The 25,884-nt window shown below is 35.3% G+C and overlaps 1 protein-coding gene and 1 long non-coding RNA gene across 5 annotated transcripts in view; one reads left to right on the top strand and one right to left on the bottom strand.

Moving 5' to 3' along the window:
- DIAPH2 (diaphanous related formin 2) overlaps positions 1-25,884 on the top strand; it is a 914,500-nt gene that overhangs the window by 496,871 nt on the left and 391,745 nt on the right. The gene's annotated exons all lie outside the window — the stretch shown is intronic.
- LOC118498448 lies at positions 1,231-2,991 on the bottom strand. Its single transcript, XR_004900937.1, has 3 exons — positions 2,770-2,991; positions 2,103-2,108; positions 1,231-1,241 (listed from the first exon to the last, which is right to left on the bottom strand). It is a non-coding gene; the product is annotated as an uncharacterized LOC118498448 (long non-coding RNA).

Below are 25,884 nucleotides of genomic sequence, written 5' to 3'. Positions count from 1 at the left end.
GGTATGGTGATCCCTCCTACTTTGTTCTTCTTTCTCAAAATTACTGAGATCATTAGGGGTCTGTTTTGGTGCCATATAAATTTTTGAGATATTTATTCTACATCCGTGATACATGTCTTTAGTTTTTTAATAGGGATTGCATTGTATCTATAGATTGCTTTGAGTAGTATAGACATTTTAGTGAGGTTAATTCTTCCACTCCATGAACATGGTATATGCTTCCATTTCTTTTTGTCTTTTTTAATTCCTTTTTTCAGTGTTGTATAGTTTTCTGAGTACAGGTCTTTTACATTCATGGTTAAGTTATTCTTAGGTACTTTATTTTTATTGTTGCTATAAAAATGGGATTTTTTCCTTGTTTCTGTTTCTGATATTTCATTGTTGGTTTACAAAAATGCTCTCCATTTCTGAATATTGACTTTTCATCCTTCTATTATTCCAAATGCACTTATTTGGTCGAGTGGGATTTTGGTGGAGTCTATAGGATTTTGTACGTACACTATCATGTCATCTGCAAATAATGACAGTTTTACTTCCCCCATTCCAATTGGATGCCTTTTATTTATTTTTCTTGTCTGATTGCTGTGTCTAAGACTTCCACTACAATGTTTAATGAGAGTGGTAAAGGCAGGCACCCTCCTCTTGTTCCTGTTCTTAAGAGGAAATCTTTTAGTTTTTCCATGTCCAATATGATGTTAGCTGCAGGTGTCTTGCACATGGCCTTTATTATGTGGAGGTATGTTCCCTCTATTCCCACTTTGCCGAGTGTTTTTATTATAAATGTGTGCTGGATTTTATTAAATGCTTTTTCAGCCTCTGTTGATGTGATCATGTGATTTTTGTCCTTGATTTTGTTTATGTGGTGTATTATGTTTATTAATTTGCAAATATCGTACCATCCTTACATCCCTGGTATGAATCCCACTTGATCATGGTGTATGATTTTTTTTTCACCATATTGTTGGATCTGGATTTCCAGTAGTTTGTTGAGGAGTTTTTGCATCTATGTTTATTGCAGATATTGACCTGTAGATTTCCTTCTTTGTTATGTCTTTAACTGATTTTAGAATTAGAATAATACTGGCTTTATAAAAAGAGTTTTGGAGTCTTACCTGTTCTTCAATTTTTGGAAGGAGAATAGCAGTTACTTCTTCTTTAAATATTTGTTAAAATTTGCCTGTGAAGCCATCTGTCCCAGGGCTTTTGTGTACCATGAATTGTTTGATTATGCTTCAGTTTCACTAATTATTGTTCTATTTAGGCCTTCTGCTTCTTGATTCAGTTGTAGAAGATTGTATGTTTCTGGAAATTTGTCCATTTCTCCCAGGTTTTCAAATTTCTTGGCATATAGTTGTTCATGGTAATTTCTTACAATTCTTTGTATTCTGTGCTATTGATTGTAACTTCTCCTTTTTTCTGATTTTATTTATTTGAGTCCTCTCTCTTTTTTTCTTGATGAGTGTGGTTAAAGGTTTGTCATTTTTGTTTATGTTTTCAAAGAACCAGCCTCTGGATTTATAGATCCTTTGAATTCTTCTTTTAGTCTCTATGTCTTTTATTTCTGCTTTGATCTTGATTATTTACTTCCTTATACTCTCTCTGGACTTTGTTTGCTGTTGTTCTTCCAGTTCTTGTTGATGTAGGGTTAGGTTGTTTATTTGAAATGTTTCTATTTTTTTTAGATAGGCTTGTATTGCTGTGAACTTCCCTCTCAGGACTGCATTTGCTGTGTCCCACAGGTTTGGGGTTGTTGTGTGTTCATTATCATTTGTTTTGAGATTCTTTTTTTTAATTTCTACCTGTATCTCTTTGTTAACCCATTCATTATTTCATAACATTTTATGCAGTCTCTATGTATTTGAATATCTGAATTTTTCCTTGAGGTTGGTTTCTAGTTTCAAGCCATTGAGATCTGAGAAAGTGCTTGATATAATTTCATTTTTCTTGAATGTGCTGAGGCTTGTTTTGTGCTCTACCATGTGGTCTATCTTTTAAAAATGTCCTTGTACATTTGAAAAGAATGTGTATTTTGCTTCTTTGAGGTGAAAGATTCTGTATGTACCAATGAAATCCATTTGATCTAGAGTGTCCATCAATGTCACAATACCCTTTTTGATTCTTTGTTAGGAAGATCTATACTTTTTGACAGTGGGGTGTTCAAATACCCTATAATAACTGTGTTGCTTTTGATATCTTTCTTGAAGTCCTCCAAGATTCCCCTTATATATTTAGGTGTTCCTATGTTTGGTACATATATATTTACAAGGGTTATATCCTCTTGTTGGACCAATCCCTTAAGTATTGTGTGGTGACCTTGTTTGTCTCTTTGTTTAAGTCTATTATAGCCATTGTTTTTAAGTATATTTTGTCTGATATAAGTATTGGTACTCCAACTTTTGTTTTTCATGTCCGTTTACTTGGAATTTTGTTTTCCATCCATTCTCTTTCAGCTTATATAGATCTTTTGTTCTAAGGTGGGTATCCTGTAGACAGCATATATTGTTGTCATGTTTTCTTATCCATTCAGCTGCCCTATTTCTTTTGATTGGAGTATTTAATCCATTTATATTTAAGGTTATTATTGATAAGTGTTTATTCATTGGCATTTTTCCCTCTGTAGCTGTGCTCCTCTCTTTTTCTCTCGTTTTACTAATTTTGTTAAATCAATGTGTTTACCTTCTTTTGCAATGGTGGTTTAGTGGAGATGTACTCTTTTAGCCCTTTTTGTCTGGGAAGCTCCTTATTTCACCTTGCATTTTAACTGAGCACCTTGCTGAGTAGTCTTGTTTGCAGGCCTTTGCTTTTCACTACTTGGAATAGTTCATGCCATTCCCTTCTGGCTTGTAGTATTTCTGTTGAGAAATCAACTGATAGCTTTATTGGAGCTCACTTATATGTTACTAGCACTTTCTTCCTTGCTGCCTTTAAGATTCTCTCTTTGTCTTTAAATTTTGCCATTTTAATTATGATATGCCTTGGAGTGAACTTCTTTGGGTTCATCTTGATTGGGACCCTCTGTGCTTCCTGGACTTCTGTGACTTTTTCCCTCACTATGTTAGTGAAATTTCCTGTCATTACTTTTTCTAACAAGTTTTCTGTCTCTTGTTCCTGTTCTTCTCCTTCTGGTATTCCTATCATAGGAATAGTATTACACATTTCATGTTGTCCTACAGTTCCCTTAAACTATCTTCATTCTTTTTGAGTCTTTTTTCATTTTCTTGCTCTGTCTTGGTGATTTGTTTTCTACCTTATCCTCCCACTTGCTGACTTGATCCCCTGCTTCATTTAGCCTGCTTTTATTTCTTCCTAGTGTATTCTTCATTCCAGATACTGCATTCTTCATTTCCTCCTGACTCTTTTTCATAGTTTCTATGTCCTTTTTCATGCTGATGTAGTTCCCTGTAAGTTCCTTGTAGCTTCCACAGAGTTTCTTGTCATTCTTACTGAGCTCCTTGAGCATCCTTATAACCATTATTTTGACCTTTCTGTCTGATAGATTCCTTACCTCAATTTCATTTAGCTCTCTTTCTGGGGATTACTCCTTTCTTTTTGTTTAGGGATTGTTTCTCTGTCTCTCCATGTTAGGTACTATTTTTGTTTGTTTCTGTATAATATATTGATTTGGTTTGACTGCCTGCTTTATGCTGTGAACTTCTGTGGTAGGAGACCTGTGATGCCCATTAGAGTAATCTTGATCTCCTGAGGTGGATGTTCTTTGGATACCCTTCCTGCTGTTTATGTGGGCTCTCTTGTTGTATTTTGTTTTTGGTTGTTTTGGGGTCATTCTTTGGTGGATTCTTTCCTTTGGTAGCAGAGTCATACTGCCCACCATGTCTTCTATGATCTTATGCAGGTGCTGCCATAACAAAACCAAACAGCCTGGGAAACAAAACCCACACCTGTAGAAATAACCGCAACCCACAACCAAAGGATCAAGAACAAATAAGCAAATATTAATAAAGGTGGAAAGAGATTAAGACTATTATAAGAAAGGAGAAACAAATATGAGATGACTAATGGAGAAAACAATTATTCTGAGAGGGTAGAAAGAGAAGAAATGGTAAGAGTAGAGAATAGAAGCAAGGTGAAGAAAGAAAGAAAAGAAAATTTACATCATAAATAAAAAAGGGATGGAGAAGGCAAAGTGAAGTAAGAGAATTTGGAAGTATAGTATAATGTTTAAAATTTTTTAAATAATGAAAGAATATGAATAAAATGGAAAAACATCCATCACAGTAATATCAATGACAAATGAGCAAATATTAATAGAGGTGGAAAGGTAATAAGTGGAAAAATGAAAGAAAAATAAGCTTATGAGATGTCTGAAGGAAAGAAATGTGATTTTGAGGGGATACAGGGGAGAAGAAATAAAAAGTGTTAGGAATGAAAACCAGGCTAACAGCAGGCAAAAGTAAATTTTAAAAAGAATAAAAAAGAAAGGGCAGGAGAAAGGCAAAATTGAATAGTAAAGAGGAAGAGTAAAATTTGAGATTTGACATACAAAATTAGTGAACATCTAGGAATGAAATTGAAGAAATTCAAAAACAACCACCATATCTATAAGGAATGAGGAAAGATTAATAAAGTTGGAGAGTGAATAAGGATGTTATAAGAATGGCAAAAAGAATGTGAGGTGACTACTGACGAGAAAAATGGTTTTGAGAGGTTTGAAGGCAGAATAGGTAGTAAGAGTGCAGAATAGAAACTAGTTGTATAAAGAGAAAAAATGGAATTTAAACAGAAACAAGAGGAAGGAAGGAGGCAAAATGGAATAAGGGAAGGGAGGAGTAAATTATGAGATTTGAAACAAACTAAAATAAGAAAATAGTGAAATAATAGGAACAAACTTGAAGAAAAATGTTTAAAATATATGCAGGTGAAAAAAATAACACAAATAATGAAGACTGTGGTGGAATTTATCTCAGCAGATTCTAGTGTTTACCAGTGTTTCTCTTTCTGACCCACCACTGATAATGTCAAATGGCATCCTGGGCAGCCTGTTCAAGGTTACAAGCATTCCTGTTTCTGGCTATCTCCTTCATGCTTGGCTGGTCCCCACTGTTCTGCCCTGCTAGCTTTCCATCAGCTCAAGGCCCAGGAGTGGTTCGTTTAATATCCAAGAGCACTGTCAGTATCACCTGCACCTGCCTCCAGAGGGGGGCTTTAATGTGATCTGGAGAGTAGAATCCCTGGGTCACCACTGGGGTTGCTGTGCATACTTTGGGGAAGATATTTCCTTACCCCCCTGTCACATGTCTTGATCTGTCCCAGATTATTTCCAGTAATGTATAGTTCCTGGTGAATTAATTGTCCATTTCCTGTGAGGGACCAATCTGTGTAAAAGGAGCAGCTCTTTGCTGCTTGGTATTGATGGCAGCTCTAAGAGCCAAGGCTGGGCAGGGTCCTGAACACCCCTTGTTGTGCCTGTCTCTAATCTCTCTGTTCTTCTGCTTTCAGTGGATCAGGGCCAGAAGAACTATTACAGCTCATAGTGCCTAATAGATGTTCAGAAATGGCCCTTTCAGAGTATCTCCTTCTTTCCCCTGTAGATATGCACCAAGCAGGGGGCTCCTGAGCCTGGCCTCACTGATCTGGAAAGCCTGCAATCCTGCAGATGGGCATTGAGAACACTTGCCTGTGAGGGGACCTGCCTGGCCACAACAAATCTCAGATTTCAGCTCCTGGCCTTCCAGTCCCCAGCCTGCCTCTCTCACAGGAGACTCAGGCCCAAAATCTCTACTCTGCACAGTCCCCTGCTCTCCAACAATGCTGAGTTGTGTCCTACAGTCCCTACAGCGTGAGCAATTTCAGTGCTTTCTGTGCAGCTGGACCCAGAGGGACTGAACTGCACTTTCACTCTGCTTTCTTTGTTGGCAGAGCTGCTGCTTATTTATGTGTGCAAGAGCACATGGTCCCTGCCTAGTCTCGAGTCTTTCTTTAGCTCTTCTTTTAAAACAGTCTATATGTGGACTTCTCAGTACAGTATGCGGCCCTGGGCTGTTTCCCTGTGCTTTCCCCCTCCCCAAACAGCACAACATCTCTCTTGGTCAGGGCTGACCACAGCCTCCCAGTGCCTCTCACATTTTTAGGTAAAGTTCCTTCCTGGAAGTCTCCCAGATGATGCTGCAGCTATGGACATGCTGCTCACTGTCAGTGTGTAGCCTAAGTCTCCCACACTTTGTATATCCTTCTAAGCTTCTCCTAATTAGGGTTGGTTGTTTCCCTGTGTGGGACCAGAGCCTCACTCCAGGATGGGAGGGAGCCACTAAGCTGAATTTTCTGTCTGATCTCTCTTTTGCTGAAGGTGCCTCAGACAGGGCATTTCCCCCTCAACTTATAAAATCTCTTACTGGAGCATCCTCTGCACTCCTTGGCTTCATTAATTCATATCAGCTGAGGTTCTGTTGATTGTTCAGGTTACTTGTTAGAAGATCAGCTGAAAATCCACTCTGGGGGCACCAGTGAGTGGACTTAGCTTCCATTTACCCCGCTGCTATCTTCCACTTCTCTCCATTTTTTAAATTCTTACCAGCCTTCTTCCCTGTCCAGCTTCAGTAGCCATACATAGTAATTGGGAATACGAGTGTGTGGATGATCTTAGCCTTGATCTCTAATAACACTTTTGCTGTTGGGGATCTTTTCTAATTTTTCATTGCTGCCCTTAAAGCAAGTTTCAGACTTCAACTGATTTCTTGACTATAGTCTTCATTTGAGTCAATGACTGAATCAAGGTAAGCAAAATCTTTAACAGTTTCAGTGTCTTCTTTGTGTATGTCAAAGTTGTGTATTTCTCCTGTGATCATGAGTTCAGGCACCTTGATATTCAAATGCAGTCCTGCTTTGGCCCTTTCTTCTTTTACTTTCATTAGAAGTCATGTTGAATCATTGCTACTTCCTGCCAGCAATTTGGTGTCATCTGCATGTAAGTTATTGATACTTCTTCCAACAGTTGTAAGTCCTCCTTGCTCCATATCTAGCCCACTTTTTTGTATGATAAATTCTGCATTAATATTAAACAGATAGGGAGACAACATGCACCTTTTCTGACACCTTCACCTATAGAAAATCATTTTATCTAGCTATATATCAATTAGTAAATACAGAAATCTCCCAAAAAAGTATGAACAAAATTAAAAGACAAATTATAGCCTCTGGGAAATGGTTAAAACATGTAATACCAGTTATATTTAAAACAGCTCATGAAGTATGGATGTCATAATAAATGTCTACTATTAAGTGTGATGTAAGGACAGCATAATCCAATAGAACGTGTTTTGGATATTGAGATCGACTAATCTCATTGGTAAATTGGGAAATGATTAAAAACAAAGATTGCTGGTAAATAAAAATTAGTACAAGCCCTAAGACAGCCCACACCAGCCTACCATTTTGCAGTTTCTTGGTGCTGAAATATTATGCTATATATATTAATGAAATAAAGGTAACCTAATATAATTATATTGTTTATAAAAAAGGACTAGGCATCCATGGGGCAGTATTTAACAGGATTTTGTGTTTATAAGCAGAAGAGCCTTTATCAGTAGCTGCACATTTAACTTGAAGGCGCATAGAAAAATGCACGTGTAGGTAAAACAATTATGTGATAGCATGCCCTTATTTTATTTAAAAATTTTATTTGTAAAAACAAAGCAATCCTGGCATTTTTTGTTTACATTTAATTTAAAAGTGTGGGATAAAACATATGAAAGAATAGGCCACTGATGAAACTCTTCAGTCTTAAGAAACTCTTAGTCAACTGAAAAAATGGTGACAGTTGCACAGGATAGCAAAGCTTGGTAGTTTATCAGTGTATATGGAACTCAGAGTGGGAGTTATAGTCATACACATAGAAAAGTCTGCACACGTTCACATGTATTGCTGTGTGTGGATGTGTGCACACTTTTGTTATAGTGCAGTGCATGAACAAAGAACAATAAAAAGGGGATTTTTTAGTATTATAGTTTACCTTCCTTTATTCAATTCTGTATTACTGCCATCTTATCTGTTTTGAAGCTAAGCAGGATATAACAGAAGATTGTAGGTATTTGAATATGATCAGATACTAACAGAAATATGTTGAAAGAAAATATGGTTCTTGTGGTATGAAATTCACAAAACTAAATGTCATCAAATGTAAATAAACAGAGAAGTTGTAGACATAGCAAGAAAGAAATAACATGAAATGCTTCATTTATGAACTAGTGCTGGATGCAAGGACTGGAAAGAGAAAAAGAAAATGTTCACTATTCCTTTTACCAACAACTTCTTTCAAGATTCAGATATTGAAAATGAGCCAGATATCACTGTATAGCACCTTTCATTCAAAAGGTGATTTCTGTGTTGAGCATATGTCTTTGAAGCTTGTGTACATCTGATTTTCATTCAGAAAATGCAAATATAAAAACTTTCTAATAAAATGTTTGATGTATTCCATTGATTATAATGAATTACCTCCCTTATTTCCATTATTTGATAATGAGGCAAATTGATGGTTTATATTAGGATTGGGGAAACTTCTTAAGGCAGCATTACACATGGCAGGTGTAGAGTATACTGTCTTATTTATGATTTGTGTCTATATGTGTATGTCCATATGGATATGGACATACAGATAATCTTACATGTAATTCAGAACACATAATATGGGGAATATAATTTATCCTCACTGTTATACATGTAAAGTATGCAGTAAGCATATTTCTTCTGGTACATGAGAGGATATAGAGGTAGGAAATGGGTATGGTGAGTAAAACAGCTAGGCAGTGGCCACGTATAAAGTGGACTTCTGCCCTGGCCTGTGTAGCTCATTTGATTGAAGTATCATCCCATAAGCTGAAAATCATGGTTTTTATTCCTTTCCAGGGAACAGGCCTGGGTTGAAGGTTCCATCCCCTACTGGAGCATGTACAAGGGGCAATCAATAGATGTTTCTTTGCATCAGTGTTTCTCTCCATCTTCCTTTCTCCCTCCTTTGCCCTCTCTCTACAAATTAATAAGCATATCCTCAGGTGAGGATGAAAAGAAATTGGACTTCTATGTATTCTACCTTCCATTTAATTTTCCTTCTTCAATTACACATTATTGGTTTTTTTGTATATTTCCTTAAAGTTTTGGTACCCACTAGATGTATATGCTTAAACTTGTATGTATGCCTCATTTTAAGAATGCTCCTGATTAGAATCACCTAGGTTCATAAAAAGGAGAAGCATTTGGTTGATCATTCATACCTTAGAAGGTTATAGTGTAAGTTATAAACTTTAGGTATCTAACAATCAATTCAATATATGAGAAATTTAAGTTGCCAACTTTTTTCAAGAGAATTCTGTAGTAGAAAATGTGATCTATCTACATTTAAAAATACATTTAAGGTGCCCTACTATTGCTGACATTGTTTCTGGTATATTTTTGTTTTCCAGGGGGAAAGGAGGGTGATATTTATATACACAAATTACAGGATTAGTACCTTCCACTTAATGATTGCTGCCCTTCATCCATCCATTTCCCTAGGTTAAATTTGATTTAATTAGATCAATTTATGATCTTAACCACAACCACATTGTCTGTCAAGGATTCGCTAATACCATTTACCAGATTCTCTCAAACCAATTTTAATTTTTTTGTGTGTATTTCCCAACCCTGGTATATTTCTAGTTGAATAAAAATAAATGGAAAAGAAACAGCTACTCAGTATTCTGAAGCAAGCCAGTTATGTTTGCATCACTTAGAGAGCTTTATAGGCTCAGATTGAGAGTCAGATTAATGAGAATCAGCTGAACACCATTTGCTTCCTGAAAAGACAACGAGAGTGAATGTTGATTGCACATGTGTCATGAATGTTGAGAAGCTCAGCTCATGGTTCACAGTGAAACAAAACAAAATACCTTATTGGATGAGTCTAGAGAGATGCATGTTTAAGAAATCTAAAGATGCTATGCCTTACAGAAAAAAAAAAACATGGTGGTCCCATCAGTATGTCTGTTTGTGTAAGGAATATACTATTTTAATATCTTTTAAATTAAAATTATCCAATAATATAAATGGTCACAAAAGTCTTTCCTATAAAAAGGGTATGAAACTAGAACTTATTTAATTTGAATATACATATACATATATTTAGGCACAAATGTATTTGAATTTGTACTTAACAGATTTGCTTTTGTAAGCAATGAATATTTATCCTTATGTGAAATTTCACTATGACTGTATGGAATCATCAACAATGTCTTAACTACGTATTTTGTTTCTTCTGATCTTTTATTCTTTGAAAATGTTCAGTGCTACAGGTGAACAGTCCATACCAGATACTGTATTTGTATCTGTTAGTATAGTGCAGAGTGTAGGCAAGTAAACACTTGATGGGTTTTGTCAAATATATTGAACTTTACCTACACAGTTTAAGCTATGTACCCCGATTTTATTATAACATCAGTGATTTTCCAACACATTCATTTGATAGTTCCATCCCTGACAGCACTGTTAAGAAAGAAAAGCAGGAGACATCCTTTGTAATTTTAATATCTTAGATGGGCATGTGAGCTGTGGTCAAAGTTTTTTTTTTTTAATTTTATTTTAATCATCGTTCAAGTACAGTTTTCTCCCTTTTACTCCCAGTCCAGCCCACCCTGGTCAAAGTTTATCAAAGGTGAGGGCAAGTCAATGTAGAAAGAAGGATTGGCATGCAGAGAATAAGGTGGCTTGGAAGTGTGAAATTGGGGTGGGAGGAAGAGAGCCTTGTAGTCAGCTGTTTCAGGTGCAAGGCAGTGTTCTGAGTAGTTTTTCCATACCCTACTTTTACAATTTCCCCTTGTAATAGTCAGCCACCTGTGGTCTAAACAATTATCCCATAGGGTTGTTTTTTTGATGATTAAATGTGTGTGTGTGTGTGTACACACACATCTATTTATATGTATGTATACATGTAATTATCAAAAATGGATAATATAGGACTTATAAAAATAATTCAATTTGTCATGATCTATAATTTAAATGGTTTATATTTCCTATATGAATGTGGAATATATTTACATATGTATATGTGTATTTATAATATATACCAATATTTACAGTATTTATAATATATATTAATATTAACAGTGGCATAATTCTACATTCTACTCTTCCAAGAAGACATTTATGGAAAGTTTGTTCTAGGGACATTTCTTCCTTAGCATCTTGTCCCTTTCCCCTTTATTGAAGCAGTGTGTATTTTTTTAAGTTTCTAAGAATGTTCTAGTTATTGTAAAATATTAGCCTTCTCAGCATTGAAGTTGGAACCTTTTATTCCAGCCACTGTTTTCTGGTCTGATTTGAACTAGGGCTGGCTAGGGGGTTAGGGAGGGAAAACTTCTTTAAATCATTTCGTTATTAATAGCAACTTAATGCTTTGGCTTTTACTCTGATTTCTATGGAATTGAATTATTTGAAACTTTTTCAGCCATGAAGATACCTGAATATATGATCTCGTACATTCCCTTTTTAAGTACTTTTTAAAGGTTACCTACTTTAAAAAGAGCTAGATGAGGTATCATATTAATAAAATATGTACTTTTTATTGGCATTCTTCAACTTTGCCTCTTCTGGACTACTTTTGAAAATGAAATGTTATAAGAAGAACAACTATTTAAATATAGGAATGATTGTGAATGTACTTATTTTGGAGTCCTAAAATGCTGTTTCATACCCACTGTGGAGTTCAGTAGGAAATTAGATATTTCCATCTTAAAATCTATTTTAAATAGGTACATTGAAAGAATTCATTCATATGTACATATACAGAGACGTGTATAATGCAGACATTCAAATGTTCAATTTATAATGTCCATGTATCTTAGTCATATCTACCCTAATGCTGAGCAATAATTATACATTCTTTCACCATTTGACCCATTTTAAACTCTGCTGAGATCATTTTAAAAATGTTTAAAGATTAGTGGCTTTAGGATAGTATGTTTGACCAAACAATGAAGATTGTTTTACCTTTAAAGGGCCAGGCAGTGCTTTTAAGATGCTATGAGTCAGCCATGCTCAGCATAGTGGTACTTATGTCATATTAAAAACATCCTTGGCGGTTTGATCTCCAAAATATATAAAGAACTCACATGACTCCACTCCCGGAAGACAAAAAACCCAATTATAAAATGGGCAAAAGACTTGAACAGACACTTCCCCAAGGAGGACATACAGAGGGCCCAGAGACATATGAAAAGGTGCTAAGCATCACTAGCCATCAGAGAGATGCAAATTAAAACCTCAATGAGATACCACTTCACACTGGTCAGAATGGGCAATGTAAACAAATCAACAAACAAGTGTTGGAGAGGATGGGGAGAAAAGGGAAGGCTAGTGCACTGCTGGTGGGACTGCAGACTGGTGCAGCCACTGTGGAAAACAGTATGGAATTTCCTTAGAAAACTAAAAATGGAACCGCCTTTTGACCCAGCAATTCCACTGCTGGGATTATACCCTAAGAGCCCTGAAACACCAATTCTAAAGAACCTATGCTCCCCAATGTTCATAGCAGCACAATTTACAATAGCCAAGTGCTGGAAGCAACCTAAGTGCCCATCAGTAAATGAGTGGATCCAAAAACGATGGTACATTTAGACAATGGAATACTACAACACAGTAGAGAGAAAGAAGGAGCTCCTAGGCTGTGCAACAGCATGATGGAACTGGAGAGCATCATGCTAAATGAAATGAGCCAAGAGGTGAGGGGCAAATACCATATGATCTCACCTTTAAGTGGAACCTAATCAACAAAAGAAAAAAGCAAACAAAATATAACCAGAGACATTGAAATTAAAAACAATCTAACAATAGCCAGGGGGGAGGGGACAGTGGGGCAAAGGGTTTTCAGGAACTAGTATAAAGGACACATGGACAAAACCAGTGGGGAGAAGGGTTTTCAGGAACTAGTATAAAGGACACATGGACAAAACCAAGGGGGAGGGTGGAAACAAGGGAGGGAGGTGGGTTTGGATGGGGTGGGGGAGTGGTTGGGAGAATATGCAGACAACTGTAATTGAACAACAATAAAGTAATATATGGAACAAAAATAAAAATATATAAAAAATAAAAAGTAAAAGCATCGTTGGCAGGAATGATATAATTTTAAAGTTTTTTTTTTTTTTTTTTTAATAGCTTGTGACTCTGTTTCTATGTTTCTGTTATTGGTTACCTTGACTGTATTTTCTTAGCATACTCTCTATTTTGAATTTTGGCATTACCTTCATTATAATCTCAGTATTTTATGACCTTCAGTTGTCTCCATATTGCCTCTTTTTATTTGACACTGTCGGTCTCTTGAACAATAAATTCGACCTATTGTCATTTTATTGAATTTTGGCACTGCTCCTAACCAATCCTTTATCATTCTGATGGTACCTATATTGGTGTGTTTTTGACAAAATTAATAGCTGAGCTGTATAGTTACAGATTTACTTTAATTACTGTTAAAGAAAGTAATCAATTTAGTAAAAATGTTAGTAGTCATATAGTATAGATACCATGTAAGTTTATACTAAATTCAAGTATAATACTGTAACATTATAAGCACACTATAAACCCAAGTCATTCAGAAAGCACTGTGGGCATCTTTTAAGATTATCTACTGGAAGTTTTATAAGAACAATAGGAAGAAGAAGATTGGCAATGATGATAGCAGTTCATATTTATTGAGTTTGTAGTACGTAGTATATGTCAGAGCTATTCTAAGTACTACTTTATATTAATGTATTTAATCCTTACAATAATCTTATGAGGTAAGAACCATTGTTACCCCATTTTATACGTAAGAAAACTAAAAAGTAACATGACCAAACTTACAAAGCTAGGAAGTATAACAGCCAGAATTTGCCTACTTTTTTCATATATCAAATTGTGATGGTAAGATTTGTCTTATCTTCTTCCCTGTATTTTATTAATAAACTTCAAGGAGAGACACAAAGATAATGCTTTCAGTAAGTATTGCTTATCAGTCATTACTCATATACTTAGTAGGCTAGGCCATGTGCAGCAGTGATTTTCCTACTGAAATTCTTGTTTTAATATATAAAGGAAGAATATTGCCACTAGAGCAAGTCATTGTGTACATGAAAAAAAAATTTGGTGTAGTTCCCTGGAAATAGTCTTTATTATCCACATATCTATTCATCCAGGATTTACTGTGTGAACAATGCCATAATAAATGATAAGAATATAATAGTAAACAAGACATGATCCTTGTTTTCGAAAACTTAATTGAGCTCAAGAAGAGAATAGAAACCCATTTATTTTGGTTGCTTATACGCTTACCTGCCTGAGGGCAGATTAACTCAAGAAGTCAAGCAATTCTTTTATTTGGACTATAAAAATAAAACTTCCAATGGAATTTAATTTGCTTAATTTGTTTTACTCTGTCTTCAAATTAGTTTGGATCAAATTAATACATTAGCTGCTATGAAATAAGGGTTGTTCTTTGCTAGTTTTGCAAAAGAGGGAACGTTTGACAAATTCGTATATAAATTCCATTAGCACAATAGTTTGTTTTTTTGTGAGAATATATGTTTAGAAAGGAATGTGTAGAATTTCGGGGTGTTTAAAGATAATAAAATATTCTAGTGAATGTTCTTACAAAAAATATCTTTTGAGTAGGATGCTCATTCTGTTGGCCAAAAATTAAATGAACTATTATGTAAGCCTTTGCATTATTTTAATTTTAGTGTGTGTATATGTATTTTTTAAACAGCATTAAGGAAATCAAAAGATGTTTTTAATTTCTCAACTCTCAAGAATCTAAGACACTGGTCAGTTTTTGTCTCCATGTTTGTTTTTTCCAGTCTTTTTCCATAAGGAATGTTTGTAGAGTTGTATGTTATTTATTTGCATTTATTACACTTAATATTTTAAAAGCATGATATTCTTTCTGTCATGCTACCTTTTCTTTTTTCATGACTATAATTTGTTTTATTGTTGTTCAATTAAAGTTGTCCCCATTTCCCCCCATTACTCTCCCCTGCCCTACGTACCCCCACCTCCCACATTCAATCCACCCCCTTGTTGTCTTTGTCCATGTGTCTTTTATATGTTGTAATCTTGACTCCAATTGCTGTGCAAACTTCATCAAATCAATTTTTTAGTATAAGATAGAAAGCACTCTACACTTTTTCTGAAGTATTTTATTTTTCAATTACAATTAACTTACAATATTATATTGTATGTATACAATATTATAGTTGTGGTTATACAACATAGTGATTAGATGGTTATATAACTTATGTAGTGATGATTCCACTAAGTGTAGTACCCATCTGACACCACACATAGTTATTACAATGTTATTTACTAAATGCCATATCCTGTACTTTATATCCCTGTGGCTGTTTTTATAGCTGGCAATTTGTTCTCCTTAATCTCTTTCCTTCTTTCATCCATGCCCCAAAACTGCATCCCATCTGGCAACCATCAAAATGTTCTCTGTTATCTATGAGTTTGTTCTTGTTTCTTGGTCTGTTTAATTTGTTTTGTTAGATTCCACATATAAGTGAAATCATATGGTATGTGTCTTTCTCTGTTTGACCTATTTCACTTAGCATATCTTTCACCATTAAAAATTCTTTATACTTTTACTCTTTAACCATGTATAGCTTTCTTTCATTTGGTTATTTCCTTTAATTTTGACAGTTTCTGCTCTTGAATTTTCTAGAAAATTTGTCTTCCATGAAGATTATATCAATGTATAGAATCATCAGAAATACATAAATATCAGCTTCAGTAAAGCCTCAAAAACAGTAGTTTTTATCTGTGTATTTATTCTTACTTTGAAAGAGGGATTGAGACAAGTTGGCAGTGGAAAGAACACAGAAATTTAATATTAATGTAAAACTTAAAATGAGACTTTTAAAAATGTACCAGTAAAAATACAGTGGTAATCTCTTTTGTTGTGATTTAAATTCATATGACTATGAATCATAGTATTTTTCCTTTTTTAAAAAAAAGATTTTATTTATTTATTTTTAGAGAGGGAAGGGAGGGAGAGAGAGAGAGAGAGAGAGAGAGACACCAATGTGCAGTTGCTGGGGGTTTTGGCCTGCAACCCAGGTATGTACCCTGGCTGGGAGTTGAACCTGGGACACTTTGGTTCCCAGCCCGCGCTCAATCCACTGAGCTACGCCAGCCAGGGCTAGTATTTTTCCATTTTTTATATTAACATTATCACTTATCTTCTGTGTTGAAATTTTATCTATTTAGTTAATTTGTATTTATTTTGTTATTTTTTATCCTCACCTGAGGACATTTTTCTCATTGCTTTTTAAAAAGATACAGAAGATAGAGAGGAAGGGAGAGAGAGAAAGCTCTGTATCAGAGAGGAACATTGATGGGTTGCATCCTGCACATGCCCAGACCTCGGGTCATATGTTTCCTGTCCAGGACTGGAACCAACAACCTACCTATATGTGTCCTGACCAGGAATTAAATCTGCCACCTTTAAGTTGCTTATAGGAAGATTCTCCAACCAGCTGAGACATACCAGCCAGGGTTGCTTTGGATTTTTATTGACTGAAGTCAAGTGGTTTGCTTTTTCTTTCATATGAGTTTTTTTTTTTTTAGTTCAATTTATTAATAGAATCATGGGCATGGTCTTTGATTCATGTGGATAAAAGTTGGAGAAAGAAGGTTAATCTTTCAGTAGACCAAATTGAAAACACTTTGTGAGCAAGGAATTAAGATATTGGCTAGCCCTGGGTCACGCTGACCATTTGGTGCAACTTCTGAATGCTTCTTTAGGGTTGAGATTACTGACTACAACTGACTTAATTTTCCTGACTCCTTCATCCTATCACCCAGTCCATGGCACACTGCACACTCAGAACATAAGAATTTTACTCCTATGTACTGTTCCCCTAACAATAGAATTTGTAGAGCTCTGTCTTTCCTCTGTGTTTACATAGCATATTACAGAGCTTCTATGCCATATAACACTGTGCAAATATATAGTGTCATCTAGCACATTGTGCACTGTTGCCTAAACTACCTTGGTTTTGAAGATTTTCACTTTGTAAATTGTGTTAGCTTGCTACCTAATCAAATTTTAAATTTTGAAAATTTGACCTTGTGTCCAGTAAAAATTGTCAGATGAGTGGGCAGTGTGACAATTATTTCATAAAAGTTATCAGTCTGTATTTTAGGGCATATATTACAATAAAAGTCTTGATCTCCATCTTCTAGGCCAACAGTCCCCAACCTTTTTGACAGCAGTAACTGGTTTCATGGAAGACAGTCTTTCTATGACAGGGGGAGGGAGGTGGGAGTAGCTTCATAGCCCACCACCAGATGCAGCCTTATTGCCACTTGCCACTCACTGATAGGGTTTTGATATGAGACTGCAAGTAATTGATTTATTAAGGTCTCTGTGCAGTCAAACCTCTCTGCTAATGATAATCTGTATTTGCAGCCGCTCCCCAGCACCAGCATCACAGCCTCAGCTCCACCTCAGATCACCAGGCATCAGATTTTTATAAGGAGTGTGCAACCTAGATCCCTCCCATGTGCAGTTCACAGTAGGGTTCACACTCCTATGTGAATCTAATGCTGCCGCTGATCTGACAGGAGGCTGAGCTCAGGAGGTAATGCCAGTGATAAGGAGTGGCTGTAAACACAGATGAAGCTTTGCTCACTGACCTGCTGCTCACCTCCTGCTTTGTGGCCTGCTTCCTAAACAGAGGTTGGGGACCCCTGTTTTGGGTTATTTTGAAAAGGTATATTAGAACACTTGGTTTGGGTTTTTGCTTAAACCATTAGTTGCATGGCTAGGGAGGCCTGATTTTGTTTTTTTTCTTGTTTAAATAGCCTGGGCTATCATGTATATTAATTTTAAAGTAACCTCAGTCAAGATTCTATTTTTTCCTTTCTCATTAAAAAGAAATAAATATAACCTATGTTGTAATAAGTAATATGAATCCTTTTTTTCAAATGTGGGTTACTAATGATGAAAGGAATATAGGGTATATGGGAGACAGGAGGTGAGTCTACAGGATTTAGAGTTATAGGACCTGATTTTGAGTCCTTGCTCTGCGAGTGAATGGTTGTGTGTTATTAGGCATGTTTCTTACTTCTCCCAATATAAGTCAACTCCTGTAAAATACCTGTAATTGCTACATTTGCTTCATTGAAGTTGTCACCAAAATTAAATGAGCATCTGATGGAACTTTTCAAATGAGTGAGTAAGAAGTCATTGGCTAAATAGCTGAAAGAAAGGTTTGGGCATTTTCAACATTATACAGCCATTATTATTATTAGTTCTGTGTGTATACTGTAAAATAATTGTTGGAATGTGTAGCAAATGTAGTTTTGATTGGTGATGTTTAGAATTTTTTTTTATTTTGGAATGCACATCAATGTCGTGTTCTTTATAGAAATTATCTCCACTATAGAGAAAGGAATTGCACATGTTTTTCTTGTCGGAGTACATGAACTTTAACAAGGCAACCTGAGACTAATTACTGAGATATGAAATGAGAATGTGTTAAAATAATAACATATTTCAGACTCTAGCTTCAGCGGAAAACATTCATCACATTTTTATTTCTCCAAAGAAGAAAGATTTTCTTCCTTCTTTTTATGATTTTTCCCCTTTCTTTGTTACTCATCATGCCCTCTTAAATGTTCCTGTTCTCACTTGCTATCAAAATTGAAAGGCGTGTTTTCATTGAAACGTTAAAACATGTACACTGGTTGGCATTAAGGTATTAATATCAACAAGACTAACAGCTAAACCAGTTCTTTCACTTCCTATCTAACTGTTGTTAGCTACCAGAGCCATCTAAATAATATTATTATATATTTTAGGATTTTTGTTTGCATTAGCAGATGGTAAGGTGCAGCAATTTTTTTTAAAAAAAATGTTTCCAACAACTCTTAACTAAATCAAAGATTTATAAAGGGTTGCATATACTTAGGCGGTATGCAAATGTACTCTTCATTTACTGTAGAGAATCATTTTGTTAAAGTAGTTTCATTTTTATTTTCACTAACTCATTTAGTGAAGTGAGTAAACATCTACATATCCAAGACATTGAGGATGCACAGATAAATACAGTGCAGTACCTACCATCCAGAATCCCACAATGGAGTAAGGGAAGCAGATATCTAAGCAAATAAATTATAGCACAGCATGTTAACTCATATTGTACCAATTAAAACCTCAATGCTATGGAGTACAGTGGACAAAAACACCAGCTCTGCCTGTTAAAGTCCAAGAAGGCTTTATGGCTGGACAGACATTTGATCTGGATCTTAGAGGACAAGTAAGAGACTGCCCCAGTAAAAAGAAAGAAGTGTAAGGCCTGAAAATCGCTTCTGCACAAAAATGGAATGATGAAAGGACACAACATCCATAGACTGGGGAGTAGCTGGTAGTAAGAGCATAGAATAAAATCTCTGCTACTTGATAGGTAAAAGGCCAGTCTTCTATTTTGACATTCCATAGATCAAACTGTATAAATTAGTTTTACTATGTGTGAGGAGGGGTGTTAAATTTGTAATATCTTTCATATTTATGATTTTTCTACAAATTTTTATTTAAAATTTCTTAAATTTTAAGATGCACACTGTAAACTTGGGTATTGAGTTTGTTTTTCTTCAGTTTCTTAAGTTTTGTCTATCTATAATAAGCACAGTTTAGGTAAGACATGCTTCACCTTGTTCAGATTTTTTTTGAGATTCCAGTAATGAAAATGATAGAGGTGGTTCAGTCTCTTATTATCTTGCTTCAAAGCAAATCTCTAATATTCAGTGTACATATACTTCACAATCTGAATGAATAAGTTTAGTTTCAGTTTGTTTTTAGCAACTTGCATAAAGGAAATATAATGATCTCATTAAGTCTGTCTCCTTCAGAGGGGTAGGGGCCTACTGTTCTTCCTCTGAGGATCTTTGTAATATCATTTTCTTGGATATTAGGTGGTATTGTTTCATTGACTCTTAGCAGTTGGTTGATTTAAAAGCATTTTACCAAGTTGGGTCAACATCTCACTGAGGAAAAAAGATTTTTCTCCCCTTATCATACAACAATTCAACTGTTATTAACAGTGGTGTGAATCATTCATGTACACTGATTGGGGGAAATTGGTTCCAGTTGTTTCAAAAACCATTAGTTTTTTAGTTCTAACCATGGGCAGCTCTGTGAGGGGAATCATATCACTGTCTGTGGAGAAGAGAAATGCGAATCAAGTTCTTAGCTCACCATCAGCCATGTAATCATTGAAGGTGAAGGCTAAGGAGAAAAATCCTCCATTGACTCTTCTGTCATTTATGCCGTAGGCCTTCGTGTGCCCTTTTAGCTGTGAGGATGAACAGTAAGGGACCACAAGGTAGTGTGTGAACCCCCATATTTTATATTAAAGCCTACCAGATAAATAATAGGGGTTTGGCTATTTGTATATTACAGCTGCTATCCTCTGCTGCCTAAGCGAATTACATTCCTATAGTGGTTAAAGGTATATTTACCTATGCAGACACACATGTATATGTATATATGTGTATATATGAGATTCATAAACTTATATAGAACACATATATCCAGTTGACAGTAAGGGAAAATTTTTCTTTATTTTCATTTGTAGCTCACATACTTTAAAATGTTTTATCTCTGAGGATATAGGTATGAAATTAATGCAATAGCTTTGGCAATCAAATTTGAGACCAAAGTTATACTATTTTATGTTATTTTTGTGGTGATTTTCCCCCTTATGATAGTGCCAGAGACTTATTCACTGGAATTATCTATTGGAAAAATGTTTAATGAACAGTTGAATCAATCTGAGAATTGGTAGATGTACTTGAGACACAATTTTTTAAAGATTTAATTTATTTTTAGAGAGGGAAGGGAAGGAGAAAGAGAGAAAGAGAGAAACATCCATGTGCAATTGCTGGGGGCCGTGCCCTGCAACCCAGGCATGTGCCCTGACTAGGAATTGAACCTGCCATGCTTTGGTTCACAGCCCTCACTCAATCCACTGAGCTACGCCAGCCAGGGCCCAAGACACATTTTGTATAGGGTTTCTTAGCAAGGTATGTCATTATACTTATACATACACCTCAATTAACAAATCATCTGTGGGAAAATGCTTTTTTTTACGTTTCAATTATTTTTTTAGCTTTGTTGAGATTAAAATTGACATATAACATTGTATAAGTTTAAAGTGTGCAATGTGTTGGTTTGGTACACTTACATGTCACAATATGATTACCACTATACTGTTAGCTAACATCTCTATCACATCACATAATTACCATTTCTTGTTTGTAGTGAAAACATTTTACAACTACTCTTTTAGCAATTTTCAGGTATATAACACAGTATTGTTAACTACAATTACAATGCTGAGTATTAGATTCCCAGAACTTACTCATTTTCTCTATATGGAAGTTTGTACCTTTTGACAACTATCTCTCCAATTCTCCCACCTTCCGAGTCCTTGGTAACAGTGTTTCTACTCTTTAGGAAACCTATTTTAAAATTATGTTGACTGTTGAAAGATATTTAATAATCCTACAGTGGAGTCTCATATGGGTTATAGATAAAATTTTTAGCTCATACTACAAATTTTCTTAAGAAAGCAATTAATGTGTTTTTAAGAGAACAAATGGAGTAGGTAGAAAAGAAGTATGCGTCTTCTGACCTTGACAGTAGAATTCAATGTTATAAATAAAGTATCCCTATCCTATGAACCCCATTTCAAATGCTTTCTTTTCAGTGGCAATATCCTCCTGGAAGTAACCATGTCTTCGTCTTCCTTTACACAGTTAAGCATTTTCTTGTAATTCTCTTGTGGTGGTCATTATTTTCTCTCTTCAACTGTATGTTTGATTGCCTTGTTTCAACTACCAGAATCTAAATTGGGAAAGGGGAATGGGGATATGTAAGACAGAGATTTTTGCCATACCTAACAGTATTTCTCTCACATAAGTACATAATGAGTATATGTGGGATTGAGTTTAATAACATCAATCGATTTAACACTACAAGTTTATCTACAGTGCACATTAAAATCCAAGAGTCTGGGAAGGACTGAAATCATAGAGAAGGAGAAATATATTTGATACAGGTCTTCCAAGCTGCATTACAAACAACCAGAATGGTGCCCATCACGTCTCCTATGCTACTCATATGCTTATCAGTACAGTGGGTCAAGACAACATTGAAAACTACGGTGTTGTGTCATGTTACTTCAAATGCATCTTGTTTCTTTGGGTGACACAAAAAAGATAGTTCATCAATATCATATAAACTCTAACTCCTATGTAATGCCTTTGGCCCCCTCATTAGGAAGCTCATCTGCTGCAACAAGAAAGAACAAAATGCATCTCTGTTCTCAGGTTTCTTGAGGGTGCTTACCCTGCCACCTTCCTGGCCATATTCCAAAGCTGTTCTGCTTATGGTACCTGTACTGCTCTGCATCTGCTGAGTAATCCGCAACTGCTATCATACTCACCCCATTTTCCTGAAAACCACTGTTCTGTCTCCCCCAACAGGGAAGGAGATATTTTCCCATCATTTTATGCTTTCCCTAACTAATCAAATATTTCCTCACAATTTCACATGTGTTAATTCATGCTTGTTTGTTGCTATTGTTAATTCAACAATATTGCATACTTACTTTTAGGAAAAAACCTAAAATTTCTGAAAAATGAGATCTAAGATGTGCTCTTGGAGTACGAAGCACAGAACTCAATTTCTATTCTGAGGAATAAAGACAGGCTTTTCATGTGAGATAACGTTTGAGCTGATTCTTGAAGATAGCAATATAAAATGATGTGATAAGTTACACGTATGATCTCAGTTGTTATTGATATATCTCACATGTATATGTATTTTATTCCACTGGCTATGTCAACTTCAGCATTGTGATAAAACAGGAAAAAATCTAATACTGCCTGCCAATACAACAAAAAAAGTTCAAACCCAACATATATTCTAACATTTTCTTATCTATGGAATACTCACAGATAAGTAACTCATACTTACAAACATGTTATTTATTAAAGTCAGAATATGATATCTTATGCCCCTTCCAAATACAGTCTTCTGATAAAGGATCTTCAGAGAAATTATTAAACCTTCATATAATATACTGCGAGTTCAATGAATGTGTTTTGTAGGTATGGAATTAGCAGACTGGTAATGCATGCATGAAGAATGTTTCCTATATTTTACAAGTTCTTCTGAAAGCAAGTCATGAAGAAAGGAATATAACTTCTTATAGAGTAAATACAGTAAAATTGAAAACACTATACTATAATATTTTATTGTTTTCTATGATGTACAATAAACATACATAAGTATATTGCACAATTTGACTATCTTTTCTTATAGAATACTATATGGGAACATTAAATGTAAATAGGTTGCTTGTTAACTCTTTGAAGTAAAGGTCAGAATTATTTTGTTGTTGTTTGGAGAAAAGCATAGTAAAAGAAGGGCAACAGGTTTTTTTCCATGATACTTCAGAAAATTTGAAATGTACAGATAAAAGAAGAAAATTGTACCCATACCTTATAGGTCTTATAAGGAAATAGTGGTGTTGTCATTTTTGTAATGCCATCTTAGAGCCACATTTTTTATTCTTACAGATTCACAGCTAAAAGTTACAATGAAATCCACTGAATAATATGAGCAAATATACATGTACTAGTTATATAGAGTCTTTAAAAGAATATTAATAATACCTAAAGTGAGAACAGGCTGACAGTGACCAGAGAGTGGAGGGGAGGGGATAATGGGGGAAAAAGGTGATGGGTTTACAGGAACAATGATAAAGTACACATTGACAATAATAAGGGGGTTGGAAACGGGGGAGGGAGGTGAGGAGGGCTTGGGTGGTAAGGAGGGGTTGGGGGAAAAGGCCGAAAACTACTTGAACAACAATGAAAAATAACTTTTAAATATTAAGTAAATGAAACAGAGCTCTAAACAGAAACCACCCTGGTGAAGGTGTATGCTTATCCATAGTTGTAGCCTTATTGTTATCCCAAGATAGATTTTATATTTCTGCACCACCATTTTTCATCTTGCTTAGCAACTAAATATCTTTTATAGATGTCAGAATGATTAGATTTACTGTCTGCAAAATACTCATCACTGAGACTTATAGGCCACTTAGAAGATTGGCAAGGACAAGTTAAACCTGAAAATAGGTCTCTCAAAAAGCATGCAAAGTCATAGCAGTACTCAATAAATTTTCAGGAATATATTCCTTTCATGGTAGGAAGGGGGGCAGTTTATATTTTGAGGTTGTTTGCAGAATAAACAGTGGATACAGAAAATGACACCTGTATTTATTGTCAAGCCACATTTATTATATAATGCATTTTCCTCCTACCCAGATGTGACTCACCTTCTGTTGAAATGTTATTTCCTTTGTTATACTTTGTTAAAACTGGTTCAGTTCAAGCCTCACTCCTAGGACTCTAACACTTTTGTATTTCCTAGCTAGAGAAGTAGAAGTTCTGTTTTTAAAATCCTAAATGCACAGAAGTTTCATTGTGACAAGCCCTCTTTTTCAGGATGACCTTATCAGTGCTTATGAGTTTTAGAAGGAAAAATGAAATCTAAGATGACCTTTAATAGCATTATTTAACTTGGTTCTTGAGGAGAGGACATAGAGCAACAACCTGAAGATGTGGGTTTACTAATAAACACCTCTATTCCTCTGGCTGCTCCCCCACCACACAAATACTGGAATTCCAATGGAATAACATAACAGGGAGGGGCGAGAGGGGGCACTGTACAATGGGGATGTGGTGAAAGCAGGAAAAGCAGTGGGAACAGATGGTAGCTGGAAAGAGAAGCACTCCATGGCACTGTTGGCGTGGTTACAGAGAGGTAGATGTGCTAACAAGCTGTGCCAATGTCTGAATGTTTCCAAACTCTACTTTGTGGCTTGTGGCCTCAGACCTTACTCATTTGCTGTCACCATATAGCATCTGCTATTGCAAACAGTTTGTATAAAAGCATTGTTTTCCTTACATTTTCTCAATACTGTTTAAAATATATTTTTGTGTGTTTTGTAATTAATCTACTGATACATAGGAAAAAGTGTTCACTGCCCTTGGTCTCCAGGTGAATATAATTAGTTTGTGTAACAACTCTGATGATGATGATGATGATGATGATGATGATGATGATATATATGTGTATGTATATTGTTAATCAAGTCACATAATAATATTAATGCACATATATCATAAGTAGTTTTGCCATACAATCTATTTATATAGCAGGAGTAAATACTGTTAAAAAAACAGTTCAGTGTTTTTTCTTGTTTTACATTCAGTTGTAGGAGTCATATGAGCATTTGGTGGTCTCTTTAGTTGAAATTCTGGTTACCATTAAAAAAGAAAAGCAAATGTCCTAATTTAAGTTGAAACAGGTCCTTGACTAAGGTCTTATTTTTCTGTAAAAATGAATCCATCCCAAATGTTACTGCTACTTCTAAAGCTTAAAGTGCCCTTAGAGGATATGCGTAGTGTATTGATTTGAAGTTTTCAGCCATATGGCATGGTTGAAGCAAAAACATATTGTATTAGGTCAAACCATGTATAATTGCTGATACTCAACCATTTCTGAACTATAAAATATCAATTTGGTATGGTTCAGCCTTATCTATTATAGTTTTATTCCTTATGTAGTGTTCAGGTAGAATAAATAATGAATTATAAAACATGCACATGTATACTTCATCTTGCAGCTGAGTAAGGATGAAATACAATTTTCCAAACCTTCAGAGAGCCTAACTCAATTAAAAACAATGTTTGCACAGGTGTCGAGATTTGTCTTTGTAGAAGTTCTCTGATGGGATTGTTTGATATGTTATTTATTACCCAAAGCTTCTTTTGCTAATACAT

The sequence above is a fragment of the Phyllostomus discolor genome, chromosome X (genome assembly GCF_004126475.2).
Source record: "Phyllostomus discolor isolate MPI-MPIP mPhyDis1 chromosome X, mPhyDis1.pri.v3, whole genome shotgun sequence".
In the NCBI taxonomy this organism is placed as follows: Eukaryota; Metazoa; Chordata; class Mammalia; order Chiroptera; family Phyllostomidae; genus Phyllostomus; species Phyllostomus discolor.
The sequence above is the reverse complement of the archived record's forward strand: the minus strand, read 5'-3'. Positions and strand labels throughout refer to the sequence as shown.